Consider the following 9,930-nt stretch of genomic DNA (forward strand, 5'->3'; position numbering starts at 1 on the left):
TGGTGGACGGAGTCAGCTCGTTGTTAACATACGAGAGGCATTTCAGTGGACAGGAACATCGGGTAAGTGGGAGGGACACAGAATGATGTTGGATTATTTAAACATCACAGAACTAACAGGATATCAGATCTTAGAATCATAGATTGTGACAGAAGAGAAACAGGTCAAATAGGAAAGAAATGGATCAAACTGAAAATACAGTGAATCTGAAACAATGATAGGAAGAGGTGAAAATACCCAGTGGATCGGTCAGTGTCTTTACAAAGGACAGGGGAACGGTTCAGGTATAACTCTTGTGTGGGACTGGAAAAAAAGAGAAGCAGCTTTAGTGGGACTGGGAAAAGGAGGGACAAATATATTAATTATTATTCTTTACAGACAGTCGTTGATCTCGTGGAGAAGGGAAACAGGGCGGACAGTTCCAAACTTCTCCTAAATCTGGTGATGGAGAAAGGCTCTCGGGCCCGAAGGGTGATGTGGGAATCCTTTGTGAAAATGCACCATGTGGTACCAAAGTTGGACAAAATACTGACAGAGATGCAGGAACTTGGTACGGTAAAATCACACACTGAATTCAATTTCAGATTGAAACACTGCAGAATTTACTATAATATTACACAGATCTGATTTCATGAAATCTAATTGAATTAAACAGGTCCTGATCCATTTGATTATATGAACATCGGACGAGGTTTATCTGAAATACCCAGTCACCTGAAAAGTAAGTGATGAAATTATGATTTCAAACGTTTATTTCACTTCTGAGAATCAGAATGTTTGACTTTAGCCGTTTATTTAGAGATTGTCAGAATCTGGGAATCAGAAATTCAAAGGACGAATGAAAGAGGATAAATATTCATTTGATTTGTCATTAATCCTGTGAAAACACACTCACCTGGCAGGATGCTAATACACTGAAGCACTTCACACACATCTGTGAGTTGCCATGGCCTCACAGGCAAAGAATATTTTGTGTAGATTGAAGTTAACAGTCACTCAGAATTTTGATTTATTGGTACATTTACTCCAATTAATCAAACTGGATACACAGCTGGTAGGATCCTGATACACTGTGAATCCCCATACACAGCTGGTAGGATCCTGATATACTGTGAATCCCGATACACACCTGGCAGGATCCTGATGCACTGTGAATCCCCATATATATCTGGCAGGATCCTGATATACTGTGAATCCCCATACACACCTGGCAGGATCCTGATACACTGCGAATCCCATACAGATCTGGCAGGATCCTGATCCACAGTGAATCCCCATACACACCTGGCAGGATCCTGATCCACAGTGAATCCCCATACACACCTGGCAGGATCCTGATCCACAGTGAATCCCCATACACACCTGGCAGGATCCTGATACACTGTGAAACGCCATACACACCTGGTAGGATCCTGATGCACTGTGAAATCCCCATACATACCTGGTAGGATCCTGATACACTGTGAATCCCCATGCACACCTGGCAGGATCCTGATACACTGTGAATCCCCATGCACACCTGGCAGGATCCTGATACACTGCGAATCCCCATACACAGCTGTCAGGATCCTGATCCACAGTGAATCCCCATAATACCTGGCAGGATCCTGATCCACTGTGAATCCCCATGCACACCTGGTAGGATCCTGATACACTGGCAATCTCCATACACACCTGGCAGGATCCTGATACACTGTGAATCCCCATACACAAGTGCCAGGATCCTGATTCACTCTGAATCCCCACAAACACCTGGCAGGACCCTGATCTACTGTGAATCCCCACACACACCTGGCAGGATCCTCATATACTGTGAATCCCATACACACCTGGCAGGATCCTCATACACTGTGAATCCCCACACACACCTGGCAGGACCCTGATACACTCTGAATCCCCACACACACCTGGCAGGATCCTCATATACTTTGAATCCCATACACACCTGGCAGGATCCTCATACACTGTGAATCCCCACACACACCTGGCAGGACCCTGATATACTGTGAATCCCATACACACCTGGCAGGATCCTGATACACTGTGAATCCCCATACACACCTGGCAGGATCCTCATACACTGTGAATCCCCATACACACCTGGCAGGATCCTGATATTTTGTGAATCTCCATACACACCTGGCTGGATCCTCATACACTGTGACTCCGCACACACACCTGGCAGGACCCTGATACACTCTGAATCCCCACACACACCTGGCAGGACCCTGATATACTGTGAATCCCATACACACCTGGCAGGATCCTGATACACTGTGAATCCCCATACACACCTGGCAGGATCCTGATATTTTGTGAATCTCCATACACACCTGGCTGGATCCTGATATATTTTGAATCCTATGCACAACACCAATGTGCCCCAAAGATGCTCTGGGCTCACAATTAATGAACAGTGCTTTGAGCCAGACGTCACGGTTTACCTGCGCCCCCAGAAATCTGCTCACAATCATCTGTCGGGAACTAGGTGGAGAAATGCGAAATATTAAAAATGTTATCATTTTACAGCACAGAACGAGACGTCAACGTGTTCGATCTGATCTGAGAAGATGTGCTGATGTTCACACAATAGATCATTAATCCGTGTAGAAATATGAGGGAAACACAATGTTAAGGGTAATTCGAAAGTTGTGGGCTGGCTTCCTAATGGCAGTGAAAGAGAGAACTTATTCTACTCAAAGAATAGTCCTTTAACTCAGGGTCTTTTCAGACCCAATGCAATTTCTCAAACCTGCATTATCGGAAATTCAGACCAATATGAAACAACGGAGCATAATTATTGGGAGAACAGTTGAAATGAACTGTGACTGTTTTCGACCCTAACATTGCACTGAGTGATGTCGTTGTATTGTTAATTCTAATCGGTGATATAACAGGACTGTTATGAAAGCACATTCGATGTAGGTGTAAAACGACTGAAAAATTGTTCGCAAATTCTGAAACACAATATAACAGAAGAATGATTGGACCAAGTGACCTTTTCCTGTCTCTAAATAAGCCTATCCCTGTTAGAGAGATGATCCCACCTACCCCTCCTCTCAGTGTATCCACAGAAACACGTTCAATTATCTATTGACCCCACTTACACTGCCCCTGTAGTGTCCTTCCCAGGCACTCGGGCCCTTTGGGTGAGAAAATTACCCTGACTTCCCTTCTCCATTATTCATTATTTTGTTGATTGTGAGTCTGTTTCCTGTTTCCGATGAGTATATTCAAGACTGAGATCGATAGATTTTTGGACACGAATGGAATCAATGTATATGTGGACAGGGTGGGCAAGTGGATTTGAGATATATCAGCCATGACCTTAATGAATGGTGGCACAGGTTCGAGAGGCCGTATGGTCTACTCCTTCTTCTATTTCTTATGTTCTTATTAATGTTGTGAATTCCATTGAAACATTTCAATCCCGAATTCGCTTGCACAAACAAAATACACCAAACCCTCTCACCATTCCCTCAACCTATAGTCCGAGTACCTTACATCATCATTCTGATTCCCCTCTGTACCTTCAGAATGGCAGTAATCGTTACCTGTGAACAGGTTAACATACAAATATACGTAATACCCCAGATAACCTGCCCGAGTTCTGACACAATAGCAACTTAACTCCTGTCCATTCAATCTGCCCCTCTCCCAGTGCACACAACACCCCAGATAACCTGTCCGAGGTCTGATACAATAACAGTGGAACTTCTGTCCATTCACAGTCTGTCCCCCTCCCGGTGCCCACAATATCCCAGATAACCTGCCCAAGATCTGATACAATAACAGTGGAACTTCTGTCCATTCACAGTCTGTCCCTCTCCCAGTGCCCACAATAACCCAGATAACCTGCCCGAGGTCTGATACAATAACAGTGGAACTTCTGTCCATTCCCAGCCTGTCCCTCTCCCAGTGCCCACAATATCCCAGATAACCTGCCCGAGATCTGATACAATAACAGTGGAACTTCTGTCCATTCCCAGTCTGTCCCTCTACAAGTGCCCACAATATCCAAGATGACCTGCCCGAGGTCTGATACAATAACAGTGGGATTTTTGTCCATTCCCAGTCTGTCCCTCTCCCACTGATAGCAAATACCTTATTTCCCATTTCCGCAGAAGGTCAGCACCACTGACTGTTTCATAGATTAATCCCTCGAACCTCTGCTGTCGTATAATCACGTTTGGATTGGTAATGAGATGTCGATAGTACGGGGCAGGGCTGATAGTATTAACCATCAGACAGAAAATATCACCTTCATAGAAATCTCCATGTTCAGTAAATATTAGAATCAAGTGAGGATTTGAAACTTTTCTCAGCCCTTGTTCACTTTCAAGCGAGGTTTTCAGTAACTGAGTTTAATTTCCTGCTCGCACCTTTATTGAAGCTGTGAATTAAATCTCGCAACATTTTACTGAATAGTAAAGTGAGATTGAGAATTTGATTTTATGTCAATACAACTAACATTGAGAACCACTTTCTGTCTGTTCTAATTGAAGATGTTCAACAGAAACACAAGGAAACACTCCGGGTCCAAACTGAAACACTGATGGTGAACACGATCCTAATAAAGGAGAAGGTTAAGATTTTCCAGCTGGTCACTCTATACACTGAGCTAACGGTCATTTCTACTGTTCGAGATCGGAAACTTGTAGAACATGAACTGCTGGCAAGAGGCCGAGACCATGAAGAGTGGAGAAAGAAACATCTCAGGAGAGAACTAGAAAAAATCCGAACTGATCAATTGTTCCAGAGCAGTTTTTCCCGGAGAGAATCCAAATCTGGGAGTTCAGCAGCAGTGAGCGGAGTCGCGGGGATTGGAAAAACAACAATGGTACAAAAGATTGTTCATGACTGGGCCACTGGGAAAATATACCCACACTTTCAATTTGTTTTCAGTTTTAAATTCCGGGATTTGAACGCTATTAACTGTATAATAAACCTGAGGAATCTGATACTGGATCTGTATCCTTACTTTGGGAATATTCTGGGAGAGCTCTGGAAGAACCCAGAGGGATTACTGTTTATATTCGATGGTTTAGATGAATTCAAGGAGAGTATCGATTTTGCTGACAATCGGAGAAATACAGAACCTCAGTACATGTGCACAGACCCTGAAGACTGGTGTGAAGTGTCTGACATTGTGTACAGTTTAATACAGCACAAGCTGCTCCCAGGATGTTCAGTGCTCGTGACCAGCCGCCCCACTGCATTACATTTATTGGAAAAGGCTGAGATAAGTGTCTGGGCTGAAATCATGGGATTTGATGGTGAGGAACGGAAGGAATATTTCAACAAGTATTTTGAAGATCAGGCGGTGGCAGCAGCTGTTTTCAAACATGTGGAGGAGAACGAGATCCTATACACCATGTGTTACAACCCTTCCTACTGCTGGATCCTTGGTCTGTCACTGGGTCCCTTCTTCACACAAAGAGACAGGAAACAGCAGCGAGTTCCCAAGACCATCACCCAACTATATTCCTACTATATTTACAACATTCTGAAAAACCATGGCCGAGAGATTGAATCCCCCCGTGATGTATTACTGAAGATCGGTGAGATGGCCTTCACTGGAGTCTCCGAGAAGAAGATTGTGTTTAGAAATGGAGATTTGATCAAGTACAATCTGCAACCTTCTCAGTTCCTGTCTGGGTTCATGATGGAACTTTTGGAGAGAGATGATTCTGCCCAGAGTGTGGTTTACACATTCCCGCACCTCACCATCCAAGAGTTTGTAGCCGCACTCGCACAATTCCTGACTCCAGATCCATGGGACATCCGGAAATTCCTCATTGAAGCCCACAGCAAGAAAGATGGAAGATTTGAGATATTTCTCCGCTTTGTTGTTGGTCTCTCCTCATCACAGTCAGCTCGGCCGCTGGAGGAGTTTCTGGGTCCATTTCTTCATCAAACAATCTGCCGAGTGATTGACTGGGTGAAGGAGAAAGTTGAAGGACAGTTTGCAAACACAGAGAGTGAAACTGGTAAAAGGGACCTCCTGAATACATTCCACTACCTGTTTGAGTCTCAGAATAAAACGCTGGTTCGGGTCACAGTGGGATCTGTGGAAACACTTACATTTAGTAGATTGGGACTGACTCCGATTGACTGTGTCGTCCTGTCTCATGTCATTGGACTCTGTGATACAATAAAACACCTCAATCTGGAGCACTGCTCCATTCAGTGTGAAGGACTCCAGCGGCTGCGACCCGCACTGCACAAATGCCGGGTGTTGAGGTAACTGTTTATTTGTCTCTAACTGTTCGGCCAATTGTCGAACAGTCACGGATCGTGGTGTTGCTCCGTAATGAAGGGAAACAAACAGTTCAGTTAAACCAGAAAGAAGCAGATTCAACACAAATATGACAAATGATAAGAGGATCGGTTAGTAATTCCCTAAGTACTGGATAATCTAAAATGGATCGTTGTGAACAAGTCTGGATTTTACAGTCTTTATCGGATCAGTAAATACAGATCACTTGAAGAGTCTGATAATTTAATTGCAATATATGATATTTATTGTTTTTCTCACTGCCTGAGATACGTCCATTGAAGAGACTCCTTCTCACTGTTACTTACACGCAGACCGACACTAACTGCAGCAGTCCGTGTGTCGGAACATCCCACCATCTTACCGAGGTGTGGGAACCAGTGACTGTCACCGGACTGTCAACGTGTGTCGGAGAGGGAAGCACAAACACCAAACATTCAGTAACAAAGAGCAAAACACAGCTTTCGGGCAGTCAACCGCCAGTGGACGAGCTGAGCTTTCCGCGAGGGGTATTGGTTCGTTGTCTTAACTCATCAATGACACAGCCCTTCACACACTCCAATCCATCCACCATCTCTTCACCCAGGTGGCAGCTCTCGTGCCTCTGAGTCAGAAGGTCGTGGATTCGGGCCCCTCGCTCATTAATCCAGGCCGACAATTCAGTGGGATTTGGGAACTAAAATCTGCCGGTAAAAATGTTCCAATCTATCAGGTAGTGGTATATTAGCCCAGGAGGACTGACACACACCGGCCAGCGGTGGGGCCCCACACACAGCGGGAGGCTCCTTGGTTAACCAGTGGTAGTGAACCCGGGAATTTCCCAACATCTGTCCCCCTGTGTGTGAGGTCCCGCTCAGGGAGGGAACGTCAGAAAATTCCCCAAAAACTGTCGGGCCCGTTAGACCTGAAATAAATGTAGAGTCAGTTTAATGGGAATAAAGTTAGAGACTTCCCTCCCCGAAAAACCAGGAGTACAGGGACATGGAAAACTTGTAAACACGACAGAATAAACTCTACTTATTACTTAAAATCCTGGGGGACGGATTTTACAGCAGCGGTTAGCGCCGTTTCACAATATAACTCACCCCGAGGTATTATACAGATTAATATAATATTGCATAAAGTACAGGTAATCACCGCTTTATTATTTAATTCGGGGAAAATCGCCCCATTCCCAGAAAATCTGGGCTTTAAGAAGCAGCAGAAATGAGACAAGTTTCCCCAAACATGACGGGACCGGTCACTGATCTCCAGGAGAGTTATTCTGATCATCAGGGAATGAGACCAGACTGAGGGACATTTAAAGGCTTCACACAGACAGCACTTTGTTCAATAAATACATTTACTGAGAGTCCCTGAATATATGGGGCGTTGGACAGACTGAGATTCATTGTCAGTGACAGGGAAATCTGGTTATTAATTTCCTGAAGATTTTTCAGTATTTCCAGTAATGTCAGAGAAAAATTGTGTCAGATCGGGGATTGGATTCAGTTTGTTTCTCACTCTCTGTCTGTTTGTGTTTAGACTGAGTAATAATCATCTGGGAGATTCAGGAGTGAAACTACTGTCTGCGGCTCTGAGGAAACCGGACTGTAAAATACAGGAACTGCGGTAAGTATCAGACTGTGTGAGATTGTGTTTATCATAACTGGATGTCTGACACTGTCCGTTAATGTCAGTATAAGTAATAATAATACAAATAAATACTGGGAATTTACTCTGATTCCTGTTATCTCTGCTCTCTGTCTCTGACCCTCTGATCTCCAGGTTATGGTCGAACGATCTCACAGCTTCTTGTACCGAGGATCTCTCCTCCGCTCTCAGAACAAACCGGTCACTGACGGTTCTGAACCTGAGCAATAATAAACTGGGAGATTCAGGAGTGAAATTACTCTCTGCGGCTCTGAGGAACCCGAACTGTAAAATAAAGGAACTGGAGTAAGAATCAGACTGTGTGAGATTGTGTTATAATAACTGGATGCCGAACACGGTACATTATTATTAGTATCAATAATGGTGCAATTAATAAACACTGTACATTAATGTCAGTATAAGTAATAACACAAATAAATATTGGAAATTTACTCAGATTCCTGTTATCCCTGCTCGTCTCTGTCTCTCTCTCCTCTCTCTGATCTCCAGGTTATGGGATAACGATATCTCAGCTTCTTGTGCAGAGGATCTCTCCTCCGCGCTCAGTACAAACCGGTCACTGACCTTTCTGGACCTGAGTTATAATAAACTGGGAGATTCAGGAGTGAAACTACTTTCTGCGGCTCTGAGGAAACCGAACTGTAAAATACAGGAACTGCGGTAAGCATCAGACTGTGTGAGATTGTGTTAAAAATAACTGGATGTCTGACACTGTACATTATTATTAGTATCAATAATAGTGTTAGTAATGAAGACTGTACATTATTAGTATCAGTAATACTGTTACTAATAATAATCCCCAATTTTAATTAATATCAGTAATAGTGTTATTATAAATACTGTACATTATTATCATTAATAGTGTTATTAATAAACACTGGGGATTTACCCTGATTCCTGTTATTTCTCTCTCTCTGATCCCCAGTCTGGATGGTGTCGGTCTCACAGATTCTTGTACCGAGGATCTCGTCTCCGCTCTCAGGACAAACCGGTCACTGACGGGTCTGAACCTGGGATCAAACTCCTTCACAGACCGATCTGTCCCCGCTCTCTGCTCCCTCATACTGACCCGCAGGAGTCTGGAGCGGATCTGGTGAGTGTTTTTGTTAATGTTTAATGTAATAAATAAAATATCAATGCGATTCAGTCCCTTTTATGGGTAATATTTGTCTGTAATTATAATTGAAATATTAACCCCAGTCTCCCTGTTATTTACACTGTTGTTCAATCTGTTTATTTCCTGTTTAATCTTTAATCTGTTTCAGGCTGTGGGAGAATCAGTTCAGTGCAAACGGAAAGAGACATCTGGAGTCACTGCGGGAATCCAGACCCGGACTTAGTGTGAAAATGTGAACATTTCAATTGATAACCATTCCTGGTCTCATTACATGAACATTTCAATTTATAACCATTCCTGGTCTCATTATATGAACATTTTTGGCCGATTCTCTGTCCCTCCCCTTTAACCGGCCGCGCTCCAGGTTTAAATTCAAAACGGCCCTTTAACGGTTTCCAGCTCGAGCTGAGCGAGCGTCGTCTCCCATTGTGACGTCAGAGGCCCAGCGACAGGGTCACGAGACTCAGTCACCCGGTCCCACAGCGCTGATTCTGCCGGATATCCGGGGCTGGATGGTCACCAATGGGGCACTGGGTCAATGTACAGACAGGAAGGGCCCAGTGTGGGGCTCAGTCTGGGCTGCAGTGGGACACTGGGTCAATGTACAGACAGGAAGGGCCCAGGGTGGGGCTCAGTCTGGGCTGCAGTGGGACACTGGGTCAATGCACAGACAGGAAGGGCCCAGGGTGGGGCTCAGTCTGGGCTGCAGTGGGACACTGGGTCAATGTACAGACAGGAAGGGCCCAGGGCGGGGCTCAGTCTGGGCTGCAGTGGGACACTGGGTCAATGTACAGACAGGAAGGGCCCAGGCTGGTGCTCAGTCTGGGTTGCAGTGGGACACTGGGTCAATGTACAGGCAGGAAGGGCCCAGGGTGGAGCACAG

At 44.6% G+C, this 9,930-nt stretch overlaps 1 long non-coding RNA gene across 1 annotated transcript; it reads left to right on the top strand.

Annotated features, from left to right (window-relative positions):
• Positions 1 to 6,144: 6,144 nt before the first annotated feature.
• Positions 6,145 to 8,904, top strand: LOC137314554 (uncharacterized). The gene is made up of 5 exons (XR_010961222.1): positions 6,145 to 6,243; positions 7,802 to 7,888; positions 8,045 to 8,215; positions 8,420 to 8,590; positions 8,856 to 8,904. It is a non-coding gene; the product is annotated as an uncharacterized lncRNA (long non-coding RNA).
• Positions 8,905 to 9,930: the final 1,026 nt, after the last annotated feature.

Source organism: Heptranchias perlo, unplaced genomic scaffold (assembly GCF_035084215.1).
Source record: "Heptranchias perlo isolate sHepPer1 unplaced genomic scaffold, sHepPer1.hap1 HAP1_SCAFFOLD_52, whole genome shotgun sequence".
NCBI lineage: Eukaryota > Metazoa > Chordata > Chondrichthyes > Hexanchiformes > Hexanchidae > Heptranchias > Heptranchias perlo.